Source organism: Mustela nivalis (assembly GCF_964662115.1).
Source record: "Mustela nivalis genome assembly, chromosome: 18".
NCBI classification, from domain to species: Eukaryota; Metazoa; Chordata; class Mammalia; order Carnivora; family Mustelidae; genus Mustela; species Mustela nivalis.
The window spans coordinates 25,816,733-25,844,133 of record NC_139037.1 but is presented as its reverse complement, the minus strand read 5'-3'; the positions used below and the strand labels follow the sequence as shown (position 1 = coordinate 25,844,133).

Below are 27,401 nucleotides of genomic sequence, written 5' to 3'. Positions count from 1 at the left end.
CCAGCATGGATCACAGCAATAAACTGGATTCCATTAAGAAATCATTCTGAGTCACTGGAAAGGGAGAGGCAGCTATACCCCAATAATTGCATCAAAGACACACAGCACCACCCTAAAACCTGCCGGCTCTAGTCACATCAACCCCTCTGTACAGATGGAGATACTGAGGCCTGGAAGGGGGCTGATTTGGCCATGGTCCCTCGATGACCCTGAACTGTGAACTGTCCTTCTGGTGTTCCAGCATGACTCCCTTCCACCACTGCCTCCCCAGCCCCCACGCCACAGTCTTCTCCTCCTCCCCCCGCCCCACCCCCACATGGGACCTCCCTCTTCTGCTCTTTGGAGAGCTGAGGGCAGGGTGATTAATTCTGCCTTCCAGATAAAGGGCATGTCTGTGCTTCATAGAGCACAGATCCTGGAGAGGAGCTCTGCCCTCTGCAAATAGCCCCCCATTGTCCTGTGAGAACAACCCCTCCTTCTCCCCTTCTCAGGCCTTGCAATCTGGTACAGCTGACCCCATTCCCTTGGTGGTCAGACGATCTTGTGACCCACGACCAGCCAATCAGCATCCCAGCTCATTGTTCAGGGGTGGGCAGAAAACCCATGCCGGCCAATCAGGTCCTCCCTAGGACTTTTCTGGAGGCCCTGGAGGGAGAAGCTGTGTCTGCCAGGATTGCTGAGCTACTGGAGCAGAAGCCTAAAGTGGCAAATGGGTTGTCCTGCCACGACATGGAGAGAGCTTGCCCCAGAGCAGAGATAGTACAGAGGGAAACAGAGACTTGAAGATTCTGGAAGGCACCACTGGAGCACCTGGATCCAGCAATGCCTGAAGCTCTAGGGCCCTGGGCTTTCAGGGACATGTACCACATGTACCAATAAACTCCCTTTATTTCTCAAGCCAGTGTGAGCTGTTACTGGTCTGGGACTTGGCTTCTTAGGTTTTATCCTGATTGATGCCCAGGGTTCCAAACTTGTACTTAGCTTAATGCCTTCTTTTTGCCCCTCTAGGACTCTTCACAGGATAGTGCCAAACCCCACAACCACAAGGCAGCCTCTCTTCAACCCTTGAATGTTTACTGAGAACCAGGGCTCTCTCTCAGGACCCTGACACAATCCCCCAGCTTCAGTAATGCTGCCTAAAACAACATTGGGCACCTGAGTCTCCCCTGGAAATCAAGAAAAGCCAGATGGTGGCAGGTGTGGGGAGTTGGAGAGGCTCAGTTAACTATTCCCTGGCTTTTCCAGGTTGCAAAAGGTAATACATAGCCATTGGGGACAATTAGGAAACCACAGAAAAGGCAAAGATGACAACGAAATACGCCAGCAATTTCTACTCTCCTGCCAAACAGCCCTAACATTTGCCTGTAAACCACATGCTTTCCCTTATGAGTATATATTGACATAGTTTATTTTTTAAAAGTGAGTTCATACCAGGCATGTTGTTTCTTTTACCTGCCTTTCCCATTTCATATAGCATGGGCTTTGGATGGGAAACGTAAGATGGAGAAAACTTTCACTTTATCAGTTGCTTTTTTTTTTTTTTTGAGCACGCATGATATGCCCATGATGATGAAAGAAGTGAGTAAATGGTATACCTTTAACTCCTTTTTGTAGATTCTTTCTACAACATTCTTTTGGTGGATGCATTCTATGGATGCCCCAGAGGAGTTTCCTCAACCCACTGCAAGACAGTTACAGATAATATTTTAGAAACATCCGTAATTGTCACTAATAGTTCTCAAGGGCTCATTCGGCACCAGCCACCATAAGCTCTACTACAGTTGATCTTGGTAAGTACTTCGCCGGGTAGTTCTTTTGTTTTCACTTCATACCAGAAGACTATAGGGCTCAGAGATGTGAAGGAATTCGCTCAAGGTCACACAGCTAATCAGGGGTGAACTCAAACCACACCTATTTCTGACCACAAAGCTCCTGCTCCTGACTGTTCATTTACTCAATCAATGCCTGCTGACGTCAGGAGTCAGGCCAAGGACCCAGCAGTGAGTAACACAGAGACCTTCCTACCCAGGATTCACATTTGAGGGAGACAGGCATCGTAGGTAGAGGGAATAGGCTGTGCAAAGATCCTGAGGCGGGACTGGGCCTGGAGTGTTGAAGGAAGAGAAATGAGACAAGCAGGATGACAAAGGGGAGGTGGTGAAGATAGAGTGAGGGGTTAGGTTCAGGCAATGGAGTCAAGTGTTGGATTTATTCTAAGCCTGACAAGAAGGCTTTGAAATATTTTAAGGGGTGAGGAGGAAGGTGTCATGATCTCTAATTTTAAAATATTTCTCTGGTTACTATATATTTTGATAGGCTACCTTTGCAAACAGCCAGGGTGCTTGCCTTTAGAGAGAGTCCTAGAAGTGAAATCACCAGCCCATTATGTTCTAAGACTTTTATTACATACTGACAAATTACTCTCCAGAAAGAAAGTAGCACCTCCCTTGAGTGACTGAGTGCCCATCCCCCTGTCTCCACACATTAGGTAGGAGATCATTTTGTTGTTGTTGTTTGTTTCTGTTTGTTTGTTTTAAGACTTTATTTATTTGAAAGAGAGAGAGAGAGAGGGAGGGAGAAGCAAAAAGGCAGATGCTTACCCGACTGAGCCACCCGGGCGCCCCATGAGATCATTTTAATCAAAATGATTGGTAAAAGTAATATTGCTTTGTTGGTTTTACTTGTAGTCCTTTGATTGCTGTTGAATTTGCACAATTTGGGGAATTTTTTAGGGGTGGGAGGATTGCCTGCTCATGCCCACTGCCCAGTTTTCTTTCAGGGCGTTTTTTCTTATTGAACTCTTTATATCGTGAGAAAATTGGCCCTTTGTTAAGGAATGAGTTTTATTTTTTTTTTTTAAAGATTTTATTTATTTATTTGACGGAGAGAGAAGTCACAAGTAGGCAGAGAGGCAGACAGAGTGGGGAGGGGGAAGCAGGCTCCCCATTGAGCAGAGAGCCCGATGCGGGGCTGGATCCCAGGACCCTGAGATCAGGATCTGAGCCGAAGGCAGAGACTTAGCCCACTGAGCCATCCAGGCACCCCAAACAATGAATTTTAGAGCTATAAAGTTCTCAGCCCAAGCCCCTCATGTACAGATGGGTAAACTGAGGCCTGAACAAAAGTGGGTACTGGCCCTAGTCAGTGCTCTGAGTTCTCTGGAGTCATGCTGGTTCCAGGAGGATGTCCAGGCCAGCTGTGTTCACTACCTAGTGAGAATTCCCCTCCAGTCCCTCCTGATGCGCATAAGGTTCTTTCCCTGTCTCCATCCCCAGTTCCCCACCAGAGCCTCTTACTCAGTTCCTAATGGAGAGGAAACCATTTTGCAGACAAGGGGCTCTGTGTGCAGGTGATGTCACCTATGAAAGAACAGAACTTAGTTTCTGGACAGGGTGGGGCTTGGGGGGGCAGGGGGCTATGCTCTTGTCCTTTCCTTGTCCCCAGATACCAGGAGAGGACACATCATTTGATTGGGACGCTGACCACAAGACACCCCACACCAGCAGTCTGCTCTAGGCTCTGGGGACAGCAGGAGCAGACCTCAGAACATTCACAAAGGGCCTTAGAGAAGGGGTAGTGGGATGAGTCAGAAAAAGTCCTAGATCAAGACTCAGAAATCAAGGGTGAGAGCCCAGCTCTGTCTGGCAATTTCCATGAGCAATCCGCCCTTGGGGATTCAGTTCAACAGCAGACTTAAACTTGCAGCGGCATCAGTGGGTGTCCCCCCACCCCCGCTCGCCCAGCCCCAACCCACCTGTTTCAGAGCTGCATGCCTTCATCTTCCCTTTAGAGAGCCAGCCCTCTCCTGCTCTCATTTTAAGACCTGCAGAAAGGCTGCCCTTCGCCTCAGCGTTAAGGACAGGTGAGAACCAGGTGGAGTGAGTCCCCTAGCCCTTCCTGCATTCTTACTGGGGTTGGGCAGGGGTCCAAGGCACCTCTGGCCTTTTGCCCATACCCGGGAAAAGCTTGCATGGAAAGTGAGTAGCGTATAAGGGAATAGGGACAGAAGACAGAGAGATGACGTTGTCTGAGCCGCTGACCAGACCTGACGTCAATACCCTTACTTTTTTGCGAGAGCCAATAAATACTGTCTTTGGTCATTTAAGTTGGAATTTCTGCAATTTGTAACTGATAAAATACAGCCAAACACAACCATCACTTAATCCAGTTCTTCGTCACTGAAGTCTCGGGCTCGGTGAGAACAGACTCCCCTCAGGTCATGCACAACTTGGGAGCAGAGGGACAGCTCTGCTACCCTTCCAGGTCATAGCAGACCCTGCCTGAGCCAGCCACGGGGCAGCCTTTGTGGAGACAGGAATGTGTGGCTCCCTCCTCTAGGCTGGGCATCTGGCTCCCAAGGTGTGAGCAGCAGTTTTGGAGCCCCCTGTGTGGACCCTTGCCCAGTCCCCTGCCAGCCACTCCTGGCCACTGCTCATGGTGACTGGCCTCCGGCACCTTCCCCCACTCACCCTGTCCTGCTCTGAGGCAGGACAAAAACCTGATAAGCGTGTTTTCACCAACCTGAGAGTTTCGGCCTCTCTTTGGGGACTGTTTGTGTTTCGGGTCACGTTGTTGGCTGCCCTCACCTCCTTCTTTCCTCTGCCAGAGTGTGTTCCCTAGGCTGTCAGACCTCCGGGAAGCTGGCCATTCCTGCCCTGAGCTGCCTGGTGGGAATCTCCCTCTCCTATTCCAGGCCCTTCTATGTGCCCTGTGCCAAATTCACTGTCCCCTCAGAGTCCAGCAAACGGGAGGTACTGCCTCCATCTTACTGACATAGGCAGGGGACGGCGGCTGGCTCAAGGCCCCTACACAGATTAGGGGCTGGGGTCCATGTACCAGTGACTCCCAGTCCAAGGCCCTGCCCCACTTGTCCACCCCAATTCGACCACCAGACAGGGACCAGGCGTGGTGGCAATGCCCCTCTTCTAGTCCATGTACTCATTAACAAGTGCAGAAACAGACCGGCCCTCACAGCAGAGGGCTGGCCCTTGACCAAACCCTGCCCCCCGCCTGTTTTTGTAAATAAAGTTTTGTTGGAACGTGGCCACTCCTCGCCGGCTGTGTCCCCCTTATCCGCGGTTTTGCTTTCCGCAGCCTCAGTTACCAGAGGTCAACCGCAGTCCGGAAGTACATGACCCTCCCAATGGAGTTGTTGGAAGGTCAACAGCGGCCCGATGCTGCCACATCTCCGTGCCTGTGTCACTTGTCCTCACCCCATCTCCTTACGCAGGCATGTTATCACCCCCGCAAGTTATCATCGCGAGAAGGAGGGTGCTCAGAGCCCAGTGAGAGAGAGAGAGAGAGAGAGAGAGAGATCACATTCACATAACTTGTATTACAGTATCTTGTTATAATTGTTCTACATTTTAAAAAGATTTTATTTGTTATTTGACACAGAGAGACACAGCGAGAGAGGGAACATAAGCAGGGGGAGTGGGAGAGGGAGAAACAGGCTCCTTGCTGGGCAGGGAGCCCAATGCAGGGCTCTATCCCAGGACCCTGGGACTATGACCTGAGCCAAAGGCAGATGCTTAACCAACTGAGCCACCCAGGTGCCCTAATTGTTCTATTTTATCATCAGTTATTGTTGTTCATCTCTTACCATGCCTGATTCATAAATTAAGCTTGGGGGCACCTGGCTGGCTCCGTTGGTAGAGCGGGAGACTCTTGATCTGGGGATGGTGAGTTTAAGCCCCACATTGAATGTAGAGATTTAATAAAAAAAAAAAACTAAAAAAAAAATAAAACCCTTTATCATAGGCATGTATGTATGTACTGGAAAAAACATAGTATATACAGATTCACTTCTATCCATGATCTCAGGCAATTCCCCTGCACCGGGGGGGGGGGGGGGGCTAAGAGGTGGGGGAAACTATTGTACCGTCTATGGCAGGGACAGGGTTCAGTCACATCAGAAGCCATCTGGTCCCCAAACCTAAATTATTTACTGTGTAGCTAGAGCCACGTTATGACTTTGTTTACTTTTCTTTTTTTTTTTTTTAAGATTTTATTTATTTATTTTGACATAGAGAGAGATCACAAGTAGGCAGAGAGGCAGGCAGAGAGGGGTAGGGCGGGGGAAGCAGACTCCCTGCTGAGCGGGGACTTGATCCCAGGACCCTGAGATCATGACCTGAGCCGAAGGCAGAGGCTTAACCCATTGAGCCACACAGGCACCCTTTGTTTTCTTTTTTAAGATTTTTTAAAACTGGGACGCCTGGGTGGCTCAGTTGGTTGGACGACTGCCTTCAGCTCAGGTCAGATCCCGGAGTCCTGGGATCGAGTCCCGCATCAGGCTCCCAGCTCCATGGGGAGTCTGCTTCTCCTCGCTCATACTCTCTCTCACTACCTCTCTCTCAATAAATAAATAAAAATCTTTAAAAAAAAAGATTTTTTAAAACTTATTTATTTGACAGAGAGACACAGTGAGAGAGGGAACACAAACGGAGGGAGTGGGAGAGGGAGAAGCAGGCTTCCTGCAGAGAAGGGAGCTGGATGTAGGGCTCGATCCCAAGACCCTGGGATCATGACCTGAGCCAAAGGCAGATACTTAATGACTGAGCCATCCAGGCGCCCTACATTATGACTTTCTAGGCACTTTTATGCCATCATGAGCCCCTTCCTTGTAAAAAAATATATATACCCATAATTGTATAAAATGATATTTTATGACTGTATTGGTATAAAGACAAATATAATCCAAGCTGTATTGTACTCTCTTTTTTTCCAGTCATTTTATTTTATTTATTTTTTGAAGATTATTTATTTATTTGAGAGAGGGAGCGAGAGAGAGAGAGAGAAAGCGAGCGAGCACAAGTGGGGGTAGGAGTAGAAGGAGAAGCAGACTCTCTGCTGAGCAGGGAGGCCGATGCGGGGCTCAATCCTGGGAATAGGGGATCGCAACCTGAGCTGAAGGCAGATGCTTAACCGACTGAGCCATTCAGGCACAACTTTCTAGTGATTTTAAATAAATTAAAACATTTCCATGGGCCTCTAGAACAAGTGTGGACCCTAGACACTGCACCCATTGTGCCTCATGGAGAAATCGGCCCTGAGTTTGCCACACTTTGGGTCCCCGGTTGCTGAGAGTAAAGTCCCAGAGGGAGATACCCCTATGGTTGGCCCTCACCTTGGTCCTTACTCCAATAGTAAGGAGGCAGGGAGAAGTTTGATGGGTTGGAAGGGAACCATTCAGGGCTCAGACAAAATCTTTCAGACTGCATATCTTTCTTAGGGTCAAAGTACTTCATGGGGCACGGGGGTGGCCAAGTCAGTTAAGCATCTGCCTGGGGCTCAGGTCATGATCTCAGCGTCCTGGGATGGAGCCCTTCATCGGGCTCCCTATTCAGCAAGGAGCCTGCTTCTCCCTCTCCATTGTCCCTCCACCCTCTTTGTGCTCTCTCTCTCTCTAATAAATAAATAAAATCTTTGAAAAAAGTATTTATTTCTTTTCAAGTTTCCATATTTTATATTTTTTTAATTTTTAAATAGTTTTTTTTGGGTAATAAATAATAGATGGTTGTGGATTAAAAAATATTTTGAATGTCCCAAATAATTTGCAAAGGAATGTGACTCTCCCTTCCACCTCTGTATCCCCACCCCCTTGCTGCCACTGGTGGGATTTCTTCCCAGCAGACTGCGTACACAAGAAGGGACGTGTGCACAGGGTCGATCACACATACTGTCCCACTCCCGGCCTTTCCCGCTCTTATGTCTATATTCTTTTTAATCTTTTTAAGATTTTTTATTTGTTCAGAGAGAGAGAGAGAGAGAGCAGAGCAGAGCAGCAGCCAGGAGGAGGGTCAGAGGGAGACAGAGAGGCAGACTCCCCACTGAGCAAGGAACTATAAGAAGCGGACTCGATCCCAGAACCCCAGGATCCTGACCTGAGCCAAAAGAAGACGGTTAACCAACTGAGCCACCAGGCTCCCCTTAAGTCTATATTCTTATGCATAAATGCAGCTTGTCTTTGTTGAACTTTGGTATTCCACTGAATGAAGATACCATAATTAGGACATTTGGGTATTTTTCTATTAAAACAGTGGAATCACGAACACTTCTGCAGAGATCAGCCACGCCAGAATACATTTTTTTCCTTCCAAACAAATCTCTCAGAAAAGGAGTCTCTTTTTATACAAGTTTTGATAAACTCTCTCTCTCATTACCTGAAGCTTTCTGATTCCTTTATTTTAAACAAGGAAGTACTATTTGCAGAAGACACAATAGCCTGAAATGACCTCAGCAAATTCTAATTTTGGATGTTTATGGCAGACACCCAGCAGAAAGAGCGGGGGGGGGGGGGGCGTGAAAAGGAGGCAAAGACATTTAACACAGATTTAGTATTTTTCCTGGGGATATGACTTCACAATTACAAGTGTTAAATAACACTGTAAACAAACCTTTCAAAAATTACTTTAGAAAGCAATGCTTTAAAATTAAGAGGGTCCATTCACCAGACACCATTAAGAGAATAAACAGGAAGCCACAGAGTGGAAGACACTTGTAGTCCACATGTCCAGCTAAAGACTTATATCCAACATATATAAAGAACTCCTACAGAACAATAAGACAAAAAAGCAGATGATACAAAAGGAAAATGGATACATGACTTGGTCAGCACTTCATTAAAAAAGGATACCCCAATGACCAACAAACATATGAAAACACAGTCCATTAACCATTAGGGAAATTCAGATTAGAACAACAATGTAATAGCACTATTAACCCACCAGAAGTGCTGAAATGAAATAAATAAATAAATAAATAAATAAATGTAAATAAAAGAAACAAAATGAAGAAAACCACTATCAAGCATTGACAAGGATGTGGAGCAACCAGAACTCCTATACCTGTTGATGGGAACACAAAGGGTACAACTTTGGAAAATGGTCTGGCCTCATCTGTGAGGGCTGAACATATGCACACTCCCTGACCCAGAAGCTTCCCTCCTAGATGCAGACTCAGCAAATACACATACACCTGTTCACAAAAAGGCATGTGTACGAATATTCATAGCAGCACTGTGTGATTGTGATTTCTAATAAGAAATAAGGAGCACCTGGGTGGCTCAGTGGGTTAAAGCCTCTGCCTTCTGCTTGGCTTATAGAAATAATAGGGACGCCATGATGGCATTCCTACCTTCCCCCTTCTTGTTCCCCCTTCCCGCCTCTCTCCTCCCGCGTGCGGGCCCTCAGAACCAATCAGCCTGTTCCCCCTTCCCGCCTTTCTCTTCGCGGGCGCGGGTCCTCAGAGCCAATCAGCAAAACCCAAGTAGGCCTTTTTCAAAAGTTCTAACTGTCAACCAATCAGTTGCGCCCCACCCAAAACTTGTTTGTACCTGTCTATAAAAACCCGGCACCACCCCAGCTGGGTGTGCTCAGCTAGCAGGAGCTGCTGACCACCCGCAGGCGCCTGCGCCTGCGTAACAATAAAGAACCTCTTGCTGATTGCATCCAGTGGCAGTGTTGGATTCTTGGGTAAGGGGATCCCGGGGTCTTTCAAGTTCAGGTTATGATCTTAGGGTCCTGGGATCAAGCCCCGCATTGGGTTCTCTCCTCAGTAGGAAGCGTGCTTCCCTCTCTCTCTCTGCCTGCCTCTCTGCCTACTTGTGATCTCTGTCAAATAAATAAATAAAAGCCTTAAAAAAAAAAGAAAAAAAGAAAAATACATATTTGGTCTTCTTCAAGGTTCCTGGCCTAAGATTTCTAAGACCCTTGGAATGTCCTAAGTGTTGGGAGCTAGAAGGTGTCTTTTGTTATGTTAATGAGATGACCTTTGGAAAGTCCCCCAGGTTACCTATGGATGGGGGGCTTGTTGCCAGGGAAACCAATCAATAATTGGAAACTTGGAAAGTTTAGTTCCACCTCCAGCAAAGGAAGAGGAACTAGTGATTGCCCCTGATTTAATGGATCATACCTATGTAATGAAGTTTCCATAAAACCCCAGAAGGACAGGGTTCTGAGAGCTTCTTGGTTGGGGAACCCATGAAGGTTCACCCCTTCCCCATGCCTTGCCCTGTGCATCTATTTCTGAGTTTGATCCTTTTATACTATTAAACTGGTTATCTAGGAAGGAAAATGTTTCTCTGAGGTCTGTAAGTGCCTCCAGCAAATAATCCAACCCAAGGAAGGGGCCGTTGGAAGCTCTGATGTACCCATTGTGGATCGGAAGCGCAGATAACAGTCTGGACTTGCCGTGGGGATCTGGAGGTGGGGGCGGGCAGAGGGCAGTCCCGCAGGACTGAGCCCTTAACCTGTGGGCTCTGATGCTATCTCTGGGTAGAAATGTCAAAATTGAGCTAACTGCTTTGTGATGTCGAAAAAAAACTATAGCAGCATTAGTACTATTAAGTACTCTTTTAAGTACTATTGGTGATAGCCAAACAGACCAAGTGTCCCTCGACAGTCCAATGGATAACTGTGGTATAAACATACATATACTATGAAGTAGTAGAAATGAACAAACTATAACTGGTAATGGCAGAATCACAAAAGGGTACATACTGGATGATTCCATTTATATGAAATATCTGGAGACAGGAGATTAAGGGTTACCAGGGGCCAGGGTGATGGGGAAATAAGGAGTTACTGCTTTATGCTTACAGGGTCTGTTGGGTGATAGAAAAGCTTTGGAAACAGATAGTGATGATGGTCACACAATGTCATGAATATAATTAATGTCACTAAATGTACACCTAAAAATGGTTTCAATGGCAACTTTTAAAAAATATATGTTACCACAATAAATAACATTTTTTTAAAAAGATCCCTATTTTACAAATAAAGAAATGAAGTCAAGAGGGGGGATTAAAAAACACACAAAAACAACGCAGATCAAACCAACCTCTGGTGTTAGAAGTCAGGCCAGCGGTTCTGCGTGGGTGGGGACAATGGCCAGGAGGGGAGTTGTGGTAGGATGGTTTCTGATGGGCTGAGCATGTTCTCTTGATCTATAGATGCTGGTTACATGGATGGGTTCTGTTTGTGAAAATCATCAAAATACTTGCATGGTTTTCTGCATGCGTATGGCAAGATGAAACAGACCTACACCGTCCAATATTTGGCAGAGCGCTAACTGGAACCTCGGTTAATTTCGGGGACAGCGTCTTAGGGGCCTGTTGCAAACACTTTAGATGACAGTCACACTGGAAAGCAGAGGGGGCACTCAGAGAGTGATCACAGTCACAGTGATGAAGAAACAACAGAGGTGTGTGGGCGGAGTATAATGCAGAAAGAAGAACATCATTATTTAATAAAATATGACAGCAGACAAAGCTACACTTCTAAAGTGGTGTATTGTTTTAGCTAATAGGTGGTTTTAAAATATCCGTGTGTAGCTAAGTCAATACATTAAATATTTGAAGGATGTGAATGTTTAACTGACATACCTGAAATTTCTAGAGACAAGCTGGCCCACAGATGTGCAGTCGTTTTTTGTTTTTGAATTTTTACCATTTTAAATTGTGGTAAAATACACAGAGTATAAAATTTACCACCATGGGGCGCCTGGGTGGCTCAGTGGGTTAAGCTCTGCCTTCGGCTCAGGTCATGATCTCAGGGTCCTGGGATCGAGTCCCACATCGGGGGGCTCTCTGCTCAGCAGGGGACCTGCTTCCCCCTCTCTGTCTACTTGTGATCTCTCTCTGTGTCTAATAAATAAATAAAATCTTAAAAAAAATTTACCACCATAACTGTTTCAAGTGTGCGGTACAGTGGTGGTAAGTACATTCACACTGTTGTGCACCCGTCACTGCCAACCATCCTTAGAACTCTGTCCCTCTTGCAAAACTGAAACTCTATGCCCACTTTGCAGTACCTCTCCCAAACCTCGCCCCCAGCCCCTGGCCACTACCATTGTACCTTTGTCTCTAAAGTGTAATTATACAGTCATCGTCTTTTTGTGACTGGCTTAGTTCACTTATGTTGTCAACTTTCAACCATATAGTAGCACGTGTCCAAATCCCCTTCTTTTGAAAAGCTGAATAACACTCCACAGTATGAATATACTACACCTCACTTATCCATTCCTCCAGAAGTGGAATTGCTGGGTCATAGAGAAATGGCACTGTTACCTTTTTGAGGAACTGCAACCTGTTTTCATGTCAGCAGCACCAATTTACACTCCCACCAACAATGCACAGGGCTCCGATTTTTCCACATCCTCTCCAACACGTGTCATTCTCTGGGTTTTGACGACAATCTGCTAGATGTGTCATTGCTTTTGTTTTTGATCTCTTTGGGAAGTAGAAGATTGTCACATATTCGGGCAATATGTGGTTATTAATATGCATGTGCAGGCATGCCCAGCTCAGGGATAAATCCCTAGACGTGAAGTTTCTGGATCAGGGGATGGGTGCATATTTAAAAAGTCACCAGCTTCTCACAGAGGTTGCCTCAGGTCATACTGCCACCAACAGTGTGTGAGAGGGCCAGTCCCTGCCTACAGTCAAATACTTCCATCCACTGATGTTTCCTGCTGGTGGCCCTGGTCCTCTGTGCGGAAAGTGAGGTCCTTGGCCCTTCCTTCAGGGCCACAGCAGTCATCGACCATCCCCCACTGGGTCTTGTTTCAGGCCGTTATGAGACTCCCCTCCCGAGTATCCTCTCCTTCATCCCACCCTCCGCAGAGGCAGCCTAAAAGATTTTTCTCAAACAGTCGCACCCTCAAGCTTGCAACTCTGTGGGGGCTCCACGTCACATGTAGCTGTGTGGGGTCTCAATAGGAATTTGCCAGAGATTTGCTTTTGAAAACCGATGCTAGCAGCTGCAACGGGACCCCATTGTCTCTCTTTGGGTTCCCCGGAAGTGAGCCTGGTACGGGATTCCAGGGAAAGTTCTGCAGCATATCGCTGATGATCCAGGAACTCAAGGTCAAGGGCAAGGAAGTGGTAAGGGAAAGGAAGACAAAATAAAGGGCATTTTCTCAAGCTAGTTACCAAAGTGGGAAACCAGAGCTTATCCCCCTGGAGGACTGGGGGGTGGGGTCGCACACGCACATCTGCCATCCTGCCTGAGAGCCCGGAGCTGCAGCGCTCCACACTAACACCCATCAACAATGGGTTCGGGGCTGCCCTGGGCCGCTAGTCTCTTGCAGTATCAGAGCAAGTTCGCAGGTAAAGAGAGGAGCTGGCAGCTGGAAGCTGGACCAGCATGCCTAGACCAGTAAAGGCCTGGGGGCCCAGCAGCCTCTGCTACGCCCTATAATTGTGTCTCCCCGTTATGTCTTATTGAGTGAGCAAGAGAAAGGAAGAGTTGCAACTGGTGCAGGGACATCTGCACCCCAGCAGCTCATTTCGCTGTAGCAGCAAGCCTGTGGCTTTCCAGAACTCTGCCTTCCCCTCATACCAGCTTCTGGATTTTGCTTGGAGGAATCCCAGCCAACTTCCCTATCCTCTGTCGCTGGGGTTGGGGAGGAGATGGCCCCGCCCCTCAGGTACGTGATTCTGGCCCAACCAATCAGCAGACACCATCATGCTGCAGGCTGGCTGTTGTGATTGGCTCAGAGATAATCAGATAATCCAAGTATCCCCATCAAAGGTCTTCTCTAGACTAGACTTAAGCCACTTCTAGGAGAAAGGGAGTGGGGTGGGGGACGGTGGTCTTCTCTTCCCTTGCTTGTGGGTGTGGAGCTGCAGGCCACTTTCCTGTCATCAGGAAGCATCTGCGTGTTGGTGGCTGTTGCCTGAGAGCCACTTAGGGAAAACCTGGCAGGAAAGTGGAGACTGATGATTGGTGACCCCTTGAGTCCTGGATGCAGTGGAGCCTAAAGTGGGTCCACCTGTGACCATTTAGATACCGGGGCAAATAATCCCTTTTTAGTTTAAGCCAGATTGAGGTGGGCTTCTGTTGCTCACAGCCGATGGAGTGCTAACCAGTGCACCAAGGCACCTTGATAAACATGGTCACTGAGGATAATTGTGGGGCTTTCCTTGCCCACACATTTTGGGGACAGACTGTCAGTGTGGGTCTCCCAGGGAGAGATAGGGGATATTTTCCTCATCATGGGAACCAGGGCAGCAAAGGTGGGAGAAAGAGTCTAGAGAGGTTCCTGTCTCACGTGCACCATGCTTTCCCGGCTCTCTCCTTTCTTCTCCACACCCTGGCCACACCAGGCTCCTCACCCTTTCCCACTGAAGCTCTGGGTCTTGGTCCTGCCCTTCCTGCCTCTGGGGATCCCCACACTTCCTCATTCCCACCCCACCCTGCTCAAATATACCCTTTCTGCAAGGCTGGCCTGGACCAGACTGCAAACAGAACGTCCTTTTCCCTCCTCCTGTGCTCCTGTTTCTGTCCTATTCAAAGCAGAGCATGGGGCTCCGTCTGATCATTCATTCGCTTGCTTTTACAACAGTCATTCACCGAGTACCTTCTGTGCTTCTGTGCATTAGGAATATAGCAAAGGACAATACAGACAAAAATCAATCTTTCTGGAGCTTACAATCTAACAGGGGAACGGACAATAAAAATCAATGCATCAGGAAACCGCATGTGGTATATCTGAGAGTAAGTACTAGAGAGAAAAATCAAGGGAAAGAGGATAGAGAGAGCTGGAATGTGGCCAGAAAAAGTCTTTCTGAGAACGTAGCATTTGAACAAAGGCCCAAATGGGGACTGGGAAGTATAGTGATTGAATGGTGGCCCCCAGAATATATGTCCACATCTGAGGGTGTTTGCAGAACTGTTAGAGAAAGAATTTCTGTTGTTGGGCCACCAAGTTTGTGGCAACTCATTAGAGCAACCCTAGGAGACGAATACAGGATATAAATCGTGTGGGAACCTGGGGAAGAATGTTCCAGGAAGAGAGAATCTCGAGGACAAAGACTCTGAGGCAGGGGCCAGGCTTGGTGGGTTTATGAAAGACCAAGGGGCCAGAGCAGTGGGAGCACACCGAATGGGGGAGCTCAGTGGGAGGTGAGGGTAGAGGTTTAGGGGACTTGATCATGAGATCATGTAGGGCCTTCTTGGCTTTTGCCTTGAGTGAGGTGGAGCCAAGAGAAGGTTGGAGCAGAGGCATGACATGACTGACTTATAGTTTAAATACAGAAACGAATAAATGAATCCACAGCAGCCAACCCCGTCACATCCCAATTACATCTATGTCTGTTATGCTGCTGGACTGTGAGCAACCTGAGGATAGAGCCTGTGTTTTAACATTTTTTGCATCCCTGAAGTACACCCCTAATGCCTGTCCTGGCTCTTCTTGGCCTACGAATCAATACAAAAATGACCAAAAAATAGGCAAAAGGAAAATTCAAGTTTAGCAAACATAGAAAGAGATCAGCTCAGTTGCATTCCTTGGTATTCATCCAAGAGAAATGAAAGCATGGCTCCACAAAAGACTTGCCTATGAATGTTCGCAGCAGCTTTATTCATAAATAAAAACTTAAGCAGCCCAGGTTTTCATCAACAGGAGAATGGGTATTTGTGTACCCATACAATGGATACCATACAATGGATATTCAACACACTAAAGATAAAGCAATGGATGTTGGATTTATCCCACACTACTCAATATCACCATTAACTACTGCCATGACGTAGATCAGTCTCACAGAAATAATATGGAATGAAAGAAGCCAGACGCAAATAAGTTCAAACTGTCTGACCCCATTTATAGGAAGTTCCAGAACAGACCAAACTAATCTGTGAGGAAAACATAAGAACCATGATTGCCTCTGGAGGATGGGGCAGAGACTGACTAGGTAGGGACAAGAAGAAATCTTCTGGGGGTCACATTCTGTATCATGATAGAGATCTGGGTTACACAAATGTATGCACTGACACAATGAATCAAATGATACACTTAAGATTTTTGCCTTACCGGGGTGCCCGGGTGGCTCAGTCGGTTGAGCATCTGCCTCTTGATTTTGGCTCAGGTCTTGATCTCAGGGTCCTGGGATGGATCCCCATGTCAGGCTCTGTGCACAGCATGGGATCTGCTTGTCCTTCTCCACCTGTTCCTTCTCTATGCTCTCTTTCTCTCTCAAATAAAATCTTTAAAAAAAAAAAAGATTTTTGCATCACCCATGTGTATATTTTATATAAAGTGGAAAAAAAGAATCATAAGCAAATACTGAACTCCAGTTAATGATACGCATGTTCCAGTGTTTAGAGACGAAGTATACTGATTTCTGTAACTTACTCTGAAATGTGTCCGAAAAAACAAGAATTGGGGACACCTGGGTGGCTCAATCCTTAAGTGTCTGCCTTCGGCTCAGGTTGTGATCCCAGGGTCCTGGGATCAAGCTCCACATGGGACTCCCTGCTCCCTGCTTCTCTCTGTCCCACTCCCCCTGCTTGTGTTCCCTCTCTCACTGTGTCTCTCTATCAAATAAATAAATAAAATCTTTAAAAAAAAATAAGAATCGATAGATGGATAGATCAATGTATGCTAAAGCAAGTCTGGTAAAATGTTAATCACACAACCTACGTGGTGGGTAGGGCCACCCTCCTTGTACAATTCTTTCTACTTTTTTATATGCTGAAATTTTCATAATAAAATGGTTCTGGGGGCAAGGAGGCTCAATGGTCAGGAATGTGCCAATTATGAGATTCTATCTTCCACATATTGGATCAAAACACAATAAGACTCTATCTTCCAAGCACTGGATTGCCAAAAATGTTCAAGTCTAGTGATACTCAGTGTCCGCAGGGGTGTGGGGATTCTCATATACTCTATTGGCCTGGATGCCCCCACGAGCTTCCTTCCTGTCCCCTTCCTTCCCTGAGTAGCTGGTCCTTTACATGCAATGTATACAGTGTTGTATCCTGTTTTCTCATCAGCATTAGATTATCAACATTCTCCAATTTCTTTAAACAGTCTTTGTAAACACTGTACTTAAAAGAAAAGAGGCATTGCAGGATTTGGGTGTTTGGGTTTGTTTTGTTTGGTTTTTGATGATGACACAGTTCATTGTAGAAAAATTAGAATATACAGAAAAGAACAAAGAAGAAAATAAAAATCCCTAAAAACCTCCCACTCTGACGTTTTGTTGGCCCCCTCCCTGCCCCTTCTGTGCATATGTCTGGATTCACACATTCACACAGAGTTTTATGTTTATGTGCATTTGAACAAAATTGGGATCCTATAGGACATTGTGTTTTATTACTTGATTTTCTTAAAATTCGCTGGGATGTGGTTTTCCAGGCTGCCTGGTTCTTTAATGAGGAACCGCATGATTTTTCCATTGTTGGAAAATGGAAGGTAGGGTCAGCCTAGTACTTGCTGTGCCCTTGGGGAGCCCCGGGCAGGGACAGGCCCACCGACCCAGCTTTTAGAGGCATGCAGGCTCCTGGGGTCCAAGGGCCTGGCACAAGCACCCACTGATTCTGGGAGGGGCACTCCCATCCCCCTGACCCCTGGCCTGGCAGTCGCAGCAGCCCCTGCCACCCACCGCCAGGCTCCACTGGGAGCCAAGCCCATAATCACTGTCCCCTCAGGGTTCCGCTGCCTGTCCTGGCTTGTCCTCCCTGTCCTGAGCTGCCCTGGCTGGGCCCCGAGTCCCCCTGAGGACTGTGGGAAGAGCCGGGAATCTGGGGCCAGCCGTCAAGGAGTCTTGCTTCAGTGAGGCTCCTGGCCCAAGAAGCAGCCTCTGTCCAGCCCTCAGCCTAGAGGAAACCCCTGCGCCCCAGGCCTCATTGTATTGTCAGGATGTCCCGTTTCCTGACCGCCTAACCTATTTATGGGCCACAATGACTGCTTCCCTGGGGAGGCCCCTACTGTACTTGGGCCCATCCTCTTTGGGCCTCTGGACCTGGCCCACGTGTCATATCCTAGACCTAGCCTGGGTTTGCCCTGGGACAAGGACAGTAAATGGGTGTCACCTCAGATGCTGATTCAGTAGCTCGATGGGGCCTACCAGAGGCAGGGTGAAGATTGAGGCTCTATCTGGACTCAGCAAGAGAGAATCTGACAGTCCATCTGCTGTGACCACTGTATGGTGCTGAACGACATGAGCTTATGGCCTGGAGACAGCAATCCTCTGTTCCGGCCCAGCTTCCCTTCTCATAGCATCTACTTCCCTTGCATGCTCCTCCCCTCTAGCCACAGATTTGCTCTCTTTTGAACATGCCCTGATTTTTTCTGCCCCAGGGCCTTTGTTCCTGTTGCTCCTTTGGCCTCTTACATCCTCCCTCACCCTGAGCGATTACATCACACAAGATTTATCAAATGGGGCATTCAGCCCCAGTGAGCTGTTTAGTTCAGCAGTTCTTACTCAACCTTCAAGGCCGCAATTCTAAGGCTGCCTCTTCTGGAAGGCTCTTCTATGCCCCCAAGATGGGGCCACATAACCCATCCAGGAGAGACCACTGGATCAATTCTGTGGTTATGGTAGGTCTAGCTCCCTAGAAGCAGAGTCTGAGGTGGGAATTCTTGTTTGAGTCTGAGTAATTTAATGAGAGCTTCAATCCGTAGGAAAGTGAGGGAAACAGACCAGGGCAGAGGCAGACGCCGAGCAAGATATGGTTTTGGAAGAACTCTTGCCTCAACCAGATCCCCCAGGGACTCCAGAGCATGAATGGCACCACAGAATGTGTGGACTCCGAAGGCACAGGGACTAGGCTGCTCTACGCCTGTGGCTGTCATTTCCCATAACCTCCCAGGCATCTCCAGGGAATGCAGTGCCCGTTAGCCAAGGGCAGCCTCTGGACGGGGCTGGGCAGAGAGCAGCCAACAGCATGACAGCTGAGGGGAGGGACACCAGCCTTGGGATCTGGGTGGTCACGAACAGCACCTGCCTCTGGCAGAGTCCAGCACCCCCACCATGCGTGAGCTGCCCAGAGCCTGGTGTCTGAGGCACTGCAGAGCTCAGAACTGGGTTCTAGAGAGCACTTAGCATCCGATGAAGCTGAGCACAGGGCAGGCAGCAGCTTAGGACTGATACTGGCTGAGTCCATGGCCTGAGCCCCAGTGCCTTCTCCTCAGGCCTGGTGTCGACGTCCCTGGGCCCCTTCTTCTGGTTGTGTCCCACCTCCCTCCCCTTGGTTGTGTTACTCAGCCTGGCTCCACGTTGAGCAAGCTCTCTGGGAAGGCCATAGGCCTCTGTGTAGAGGCTGTTCTGGACTTGTCACCAGCCTAGTCTATCTTCCACTCCTCTCTCTGGCCAGGCATCATCCCTACACAGGTTACCTCCTGACTGGCAAGTAGGATCCCAAATGACACCTCCTCCTGGAAGCCTCCTCAGACTTGCCCAGTCCAGCCGAGTGGCCTCTCAGCTCCACTCCCCACCCTAAAGACAACTTTGGGATTTACATGATAGAAGATGGTTTGTGCAAGAGCCTAAATATTAGAAGCTTCAAAATAGTCTTTCTAAAAGGAGGTTTTTGTTGTTGTTGTTGTTTTGGTTTTTTTACATCACTCATTTCTCCAACCATGCCTCCACAGAGACAGACCTGCTGTAGTGATACAAACTTGTGAAGCTGGCCTGCCTGAGTTGTGGTGGCCATGCCAGCTCATGATGGCCTGTTTCGGGGGGTGGCAGCAGTGTCTCTATAGTCCTCGGATACCCTCAGTGTGGTGTTAGTCGGTTATCACAGGCTTGGGTGGGTGGCCACTGTTGACAGGCTGCATGACGCAAAGTGAGTGTATGTACTGGTCTCAGCTTTGCCTTTCTATGCTCATTGTGCTTATTTGAAATCAAGCTCTTTAATGTTCAAAAATAAGGTTAATTCTGGAAATGGGGACTAAATGATAACAAATCTATACTTCATGAGCCCATTTAACACCCTACAACCTGAACCAGGACCAGACACTGGGTACATATCAGTGGATGGCTGGCTGGATGGATAGTTGGGTAGTTAGGTAGATGGGAGGGTGGGTTGGTGAGTGGGTGGATGGATGGATGGGTGGATGGTTGGGTAGCTGGCTGTAGTTAGGTGGCTAGGTAGTTGGGTAGATGGGCAGGTGGATGGATGAATGGCAGATATGAGTGAATGGATAAGTACCTGCTTAAAAATAGAGAAAATGGGGTTCCAAGAGGGAGTACCAGTTGCTCATGGTCACAAATAAATGGCAGAACCAAGATTCCTTACTTATTCTTAGGGCACCCCAAGCCCACAATTGGGGAGGCATATTAGTATAGAGGGAGGAGGCGATAAGGACTCACAGGTCTCTGGAGACGAGGAGAGGTGAACTTGCTGCTTCCTGCCCCCTGGTGGTGGTGGTCAGGTCTCCAGCCTCTCAGGGACCTCGGTCAGCCAGGTGACAGTGGTGTTTACACTGGGATGAGACGGTCAGGGTTCAGAGACGGGATCTAAGGAAGGGCAGGGTCCCTTTGGGCAACCTAGGGGAGGAGAGGGTCCATGCCCAGAAAAGGGGTAGGGGCCGAAGGGGTGTCCAGAAGCCTCACTCAACATTCCTAGCTTACTGAGAAACTTATTTGGGGACGTCAGGGAAACTGTGGTAGGGTTCAGGCCAGGCAGAAGACAGAGAGGAAGGGGAATGCGCCTGTATTGCTAGCTCCTCCAGGAACTTGTTCAGTTCATCCTTGGAGGAAGGAAGAGAGAAAAACAGGCCATCACATAGACCACCAGGCAGGAAGCTGGAATCCCAGCTCTACCCCAGGTGTGCCTTGAAATCTTGGGCACAATCACCAGGCTTCAGGAGTTGCCTCAAGGGTTGGTCTGAGGACAGCCAATATCCAGGGAGCTCAGGGACACGTTCCTGCCTTTCCTACCTTGGCTTCTGTGATCCTCCTATCAGCCCTATTAGGGAAGCAGAGCAGGTGTCATGCCCACATCTCAGATGATAAGATTGACACTCTGGGTGGTGAGCTCAAGCTTGCCTCCTTCCCCCACTGATGCACCGTCTCTCCCATACCCAGGGCTACGCGTGGTGATGGCTGAGCGCCTCCATTTTCCACCCGCACTTTAGCTGCGCCCCAGGCTCTTGCGTGTGTGCATGCATGCACACACAGACACACACAGACACACACACATACCCTTCACACCCCTGCCCCCTCTGCAGGGCTGCCCTGGGCTCAGCAGAGCTAAGGGTGGGAGCCGGGAGTAGAGCATGGTTTTTCCAGCTGCTAGGCTGCTTCTGCCAGAAAGTGAGGGAGGAAGGAATGGGAGGGGAGTCAGTTGGGGGTGGAGAGTGAAGTGGGGGTAGGCGGCACTGGCTGCCTATTCTATGGAAGGATCAGTTTTTCCCTGGAAACACTCAGTGGAGTCCTGCCTTCCACCCTCTCTCTTCCTGGAATGAAGGCTTGGGATGGAGAGAAGGTCCCAAGGCCCACCTGGCTGCACTCACAGTCACGCCACCGGCCCAGCGTGGACTCCAGAGCCCCAGCGCCCACCCCAGCAACGAACCCAGGCTCCTAAAGACACTCTGCCTCATGGAGGGACACTGAGGCAAATGATCTGAAAACCACCTCCCTCCACAACTCAGTTCTGTCAACCCAGAGGAACACAGTTCAGTCCATGACTTCCGAGAGATCATGGCGACCAGTCCCCTGCTTCGGGAATGCCAGGGGTCCAGTGCAGGGCCACTTCCCTTGCAGGCCTGCTCTGTTGTGTAATCAAGGAGTTGCTGCTTGTGTCCAACCAGATCATCCCCATTTCCTTCTCTGTGAGCTGGAGAACACACTGGGCCCTGCTTTGTCCCTGCCTCCCTCCCTGGCCAGTGAGACCTAGGCTGGCGGTGCTGGGTGTGGGGGACATGGGCAGTGGAAGCTCTAGGCCAGAGAGGACTGGAGAAAGTCCTCTGGCTTCTGGCTCCTTCGAGTGGCTATGGCCTACATCCCTCTCCCTCGCTCTCACTCCCTCCCTGCCTCCATTCTGGCCTCCGTGTGTACTCCCTGGGTCCTCACCCAGCATCTCCTCCCTGGATGCCTGTCTTTTTATGCCAGATCTCACTTTCTCTTTCCCTGCCTTTTCTTTAGCTTTCTTGCTCCCTTCTCCCTCTCATTTCTCTGTTGGGGCAGTGGCCTGGCCATGTCCTCACCAGCCCTGCTGGCTCCTCTCCCACCTCCCCTGCTCCTGGACGCCTCTCCTGGCTTCTCTCTTCCCTCTCAGTCCCAGACCCTGGGGAGGACCCATTGGCTTCCTGATAAAGTCCTTTCTCTGTTGCCAGACTTGTTGGCCCTGTGCACCCCCCTTTCCTCCCGCCACCCCCCACCCCGCCCCTCGCCAAGAGCCTCCACCCACTCCAGGCACATCTCTGCCGCAGGCAGGCTCGTCCTTCCTCTGGGTCTTTGCACTTGTCCCCTTCACCTGGAAAGCCATGTGCCTGCCCAACTCACTTCCTGACTGGGAGCGCTCCCCACTCTCTGGCCTTTCACAGCTCAGCTCTCTCTGAAGGCAGGTGTTCGCCCAGCACAGAACGTCAAAGCTGCCGTCTGTCTGAGAGACCTGGTGTGGGTGAAGGGTGGGAGATCCAGGGAAAACGCTAGCCAGGAGGAATCCCTCACTGACCCCAGGGGAGGCCAGTTGAGGCGGAACTCCAGAATAACAGAGCTGGGGTGGGGGTTCCAAAATCACAAGCCCAGACCTTTCACTTGACAGCTGGTGAGCCAGGGCTCCCTCTGTGGGGCTCCACACAGGTACCCCCAGACCCAGCAGTGCACGGCTCCTTGCTCTTGGGGCGCTGCTGGCTGATCAGTGCCACCCCAGCAGGCAGCCCTGGGGCCCCGGCAGACTGTAAATCACTACCATTGTCTGCCTGCCCCCAGTCGCGCCCATACTTTAAAAGGGAAGGACAAGAATCTCCCCATACTGGCCCCTCCGCCCGCCAGTCAAGAGCCTGGTGCAGCAGAAGAGAAAAGGGGTCTTTATGCCCACGGGCAGGAGGGCACCACATCCCCGCCCAGTCCCCCCACAGTGGCCTCTGGTGAAAGGCGCCTTTGTGAAGCCTCCGAGACTGGCTGGAGCAGACACGCAGCCCACCCCAAGCAGGAGGCGGTGGCAGGCAGCTGGGGTCAGAGGCCACGGTTGGGGAGGCCTCGGGGCCCAAGGACCTGAGGAAGAGACTGAGCAGTGGCAGGAAAAGAGAAAGGACACTCTCCCACTGCAGCACTCGGAAGTGGTCTCACAGCTGCCACGTCCTGTGTTCACACAGGCCCTGACCTTCCACAGCTGCCCAGGGGCAACTTCCTGTGGCCCCATCACGGGGGAGGCCCGGCCTCCCTGCCTCCTCCCAGATGGCTTTCTCACCTGCTCTAGCCCTCAGCCACTCACACTTCCAGGTTTCCGAACAGCTGGCCACCCTGGAGGACCTAGAATGTTCTTCCCCAGGAGACCGGCCCGCTGGCTGCCATCACAGAGAGCCCGCTCTCACGGCTCCCCACTCTACCTGCCCTTCCCCACCTGCTGGCCCTCTAGCTGACCCCGTCCCCTGTCCTTTGCTGCGATGCAATTTCTGTCAGTCTCCCATCTAGAAGGTAAGCTCCTTGAGAGCACTTCTGCTCATTACTTTCCTTTATCTTGCCCCCAAGCCTGACCCACAGTGGGAGCAGGCTGCATATTTCTAGGAGAGAATGAACAGATCATTTCCTTTCATTTACCCTTCCTCCTACCCTGAGAGGGAGGCACAGGGGTTCTCTGTACTGAGACTGAGGCCTCTTTCTCAAAGCTAGGCACTGAGGAAGAGGTAGAATTGGGATTCCTAGTCAAGGCTGGCTGAGCCCCAAAGCCGTGCTTGTAACTGCTCTGCTCCCTGCTTCCCTGTGGCAGGCACCCCGCACACACCGGGCCCCCTGCCTGGCAGGACCCCAAGGACAGAAGGGCTTAGCCCTTAGGGAATGTTCTTGAGGATGCCCTTGGGAAGCAGCTCTGGAGTTCCAGTAGCCCCATCCCTCCCTTGCAGGCTGGATGGGATCCAGTGTGGGGTCCTCGGGCAGAGTGCCCTCCCTGTGAGAACAGGGAGCAGTCTGACGGCTCTCTACACCTCCCAGCTGCAAGTCTGACCCTGCCCAGTAACGCATCATGAGGCAGGGCTCCTGCTCCCTCTGGGCCATTAGTGCCCCCCCACACACACCCAGGGGCGCTAACACCTGCCTGGCAGGTGTACCTGTGAAGAGCACAGGTGAAAATCTGCAGGAAAGGGCTCCTGGGACCCAGACAGTAAAGCCCCAGATAAAAACATGACCCTCATCCCATCTGCAAAGGCCTGAAGCTGGCAGGAAGCTAGGGGTGGGAAAGATGCCAGAGAAAGGCTCAATCCCCCTCAGCCCTCAGCTGGAGGAAAAGGCTGAGCCAGGGCTGCCAAAGCTGTGAGTCAGCCGTCCCTGAAAAAACAGGGCCCGGCACCCTGAAACCCAGACCTCCTCTGTGGGTGGGGAAGGTGGAGAGGGTCTCTCCAGGGAAGAGCAAAGGAGCAAAGCCACCCAGCCAGGAGCCATCAGAATCCGTCTCTTCTGAGCCTGGTCCAAGGACCTGGAGCAATGCTGGCAGCACCTGCTGGACCACAATGGTCCCTGGGAAGGAGCTTCCTGACAAAGGCCACATGGGGTAGACTGCACCCTCCCCACAGACTGCTGCCCCGTGCCCACAAGCCCACAGTGCACTCCCTGCCCAGGCCCCTCTGAGCCAGGGACAGGGCCTTAGGGAACAGCAAGACAGCCCCTTCACTGTGCAGATAGGGGATCACCCCAGTAAGGGGTCCCACAACCAGCCAGCAGCCAAGTTGAGACCCAAGACCTGGCACTTGGTTCTGCCTTGAGGACAAGTCACTCTAGTGTAGCTGCCCCTCTTGGAGCCAGGTTGGATGCTCTGGCACAGGCAGGCTCTGACTCCAGAGTGAAGATCCCATTCAGTGCCCCCCGGCTCACCCCATCTTTCTCCCCACCCCCACCCCTACTCACAATCCAACCACATGGAACATCCTGCGGGTCCCCAAACTGGCTAGGCTCTCCAGCCTCCAGGCCTCTGCCCATGCCGTTCCTTCTGCCTGGAAGGTCATTGCTTTTTCCTTTCCCTGTACCACTCTACTCCTCTCAGTGTAGACAGTAGATGTGGATTCCTCTAAGAAGTGCTCCCTCTCCTCCTGCTTACTCTGGATTCCTACCCAGCATAGAGGCCACTCTGAAGGGCTGTGGTTCAGCTCTGGCTCCTAGTGCCAAGGCCTGTACACAGCAAGACTCAGGGTTTACTCGGTGAGGGGCCTGCAGATGAAGGGGGATGAGCTCTCTGTGCTGGACCCTCTCTAGGATGTCGGGGGGGGGGGCTTTCTCCTCCATCTCTGGCTTCCCTCCACTGACCACTTTGGTAGCTGGGGCGATTTCGGGGGGTGGGAAGGGCTGTGAGAGGGCGGGGCCCCTCTCCCCCATGCTATCTCGGTTGCCTTGCCTTTGGAAGGGCCCAATCCACCCCTGCTCTGTTGGCCCCATTTCTCACTTTGGCTTCCTGAGCCCCTGCTGCTAACTGTCCCCCCACCTCTGTACTTCTGTGTTCAAATCCCAGGCACAGGGATTTGAAGGCTGAGTCCCGCCAGAAGCCCAAGGCTGGTCGACAATTCAGGGAGCCAGTGATTCTCTCAAAAGTCTATTCATTCATTCAAAAGATGTGCCTTGAGCCCCAGACCTGTGCCAGGCCCCATCCTAGGTCCTGGGGATACAGCTGGGAAAACGGTCGTGGGCCCTGCCTCTTAGGGCTTACAGGCCACTGTGCTCCTCCTTCCTCCCTGAGCTTCTGGGAACCTTTGCCTTCCTCCCTTGAAGATTTCGTCCCTTCTTCTCTTTATGAAAACCCCCCTGGCACCCTCTGTGAAGACAGACACACTGCTGGGGCCCTAGAGAGAGGCCAGCCCTGAGGATCCCAGTGGGTCCTTTCCTGAGCATGGTCTATCCGTTCTCAGTGGATCCCCGTCACAGCCCTGTGAAGTGCCTATCACTATTGTAATTCTCATTTCTGTAAAATGGGAAGGCTCAGGGAGGCCAATTTTATGGCCTGAGTTCACAGGGCGGGTCAGAACCAGGGTTCAAGGCCACACGGGCATGTCCTAGAGGGAAGGGCATAACCTCTGACCACTTGGCTCTTCCCTGCCCAGAGTGCTCTTATCTGTTCATCTCATTGTCCTGTAGTGACCCCACGGGCAAGAAGGGTAGGTGCCACCAGAGAGTATGGTCTCCATCAAACTTGCTTTCTGCTGGGAGGGAGGTGCTGAAGAGTTCTGCCTAGAAAAGGAGTGGGCAGTGACCACAGGCTTCCCAGCCGGCTCAGTCCCTTATGGGCAGCTACCCTGCAACCCCTGTCTCTGTCACAGGGACCCCATTTCCCTCCCCACTGTTGCCAGTGGCACAGGGGGCCGATCCAGATTACACTCAGGACACTAGCTCCATTTTCCGCATCCCTCATCACTGGCCTGTCTCCTCCCTGGCCTGTCATCGTCCTCTACAACCCTGGTCTCAGGGAGGACCGTGTCCTGCTCCCCAACACCCCCTGCAATTAATCATCCGGGCTGCCCTCCCAGTCAGGCCCAGCTTTGGCCCCTCCAACCCACCCTGCTGCCAGGCCCCAACACAACCATCCGTGTCTCCTGGTCAGAAGCCAGTGACCAACTCAAAATAACTATTACCCGTCCCTCCAACACAACTGTCTTTGCTGAGGAGGACAACAGCTGCAAGGGATTAGGGGTGGGGAACAGAACCAGAGAGCCCCCCACCCTCAGCCCTATACCCAGGCCCAGATCCATAGAGCTGGAGGCTGAGGTAATGGATTCAGGGCCAAAGAGGCTGCCTACTCCAGTGTCTGGGGCTGCCTTCCCTCCCCCAGTAAAGTCCTCCTCCCCGGCAGCAGAAGCATGAGGGGGGCTGGAGGACTGAGGCCTCCCCCAGCCTAGGACCCTAGCCAGGCCCACCTCCAAGCCTGAGGTTGCTGCCCAGTCAGGAAGAGGGAACTGCATGCTCTTTCTACAATAGGAAGCCCAGTGACCCACTCTGGGCCTTTGCTCTTGCTGTTCCCTGCGGATTGCTCTTCCCTTTATGCCCAGTGTCCATGCCTCCTAACCCCTCAAAGTCCTCCTCCAGAATTACAGCCTCTACCTGACCACAGACCGTCTCTAAGTTTCTCACAGGACAGATGCCTGGGAAGGATGACACACCATTGAAATGGCAGAAGCACCCTCCGCTGGAGGGGATGGGGAACTCTCTTGGACCCCACTGGTGAAATGGACTGACCAGGCCTCACTCTGAGCAATGACCTGTCACCCTGGGCAAGCTCAGGCGGAAGGACCAGGGGAGGCATCTCTGGGCTGAGGCGGGCCCAGAGACAGCTGGGAGCTGAGTCCCCAAGGCAAGGTTCTATCACTGCAGTGCCCGCCCTAGGCACGTCTTAACAGAAACAGGGTGCTCCCTACCTTGCAGGCTGCTGCCTTTCTCTCAGAGTGGCTCCTCTGTGCCAGAGCTGGAGTCAGGCCGCGGGAACTCGCCATCTTGCCCAGGGTCCACTCTCCGCCCACTCCCACCT

At 50.6% G+C, this 27,401-nt stretch overlaps 1 long non-coding RNA gene across 1 annotated transcript; it reads right to left on the bottom strand.

The window, feature by feature from the left end:
• Positions 1–15,338: 15,338 nt before the first annotated feature.
• On the bottom strand, positions 15,339–27,401 carry LOC309853872. Its single transcript, XR_014306018.1, has 3 exons — positions 27,292–27,401; positions 20,105–20,281; positions 15,339–15,992 (listed from the first exon to the last, which is right to left on the bottom strand). It is a non-coding gene; the product is annotated as an uncharacterized lncRNA (long non-coding RNA).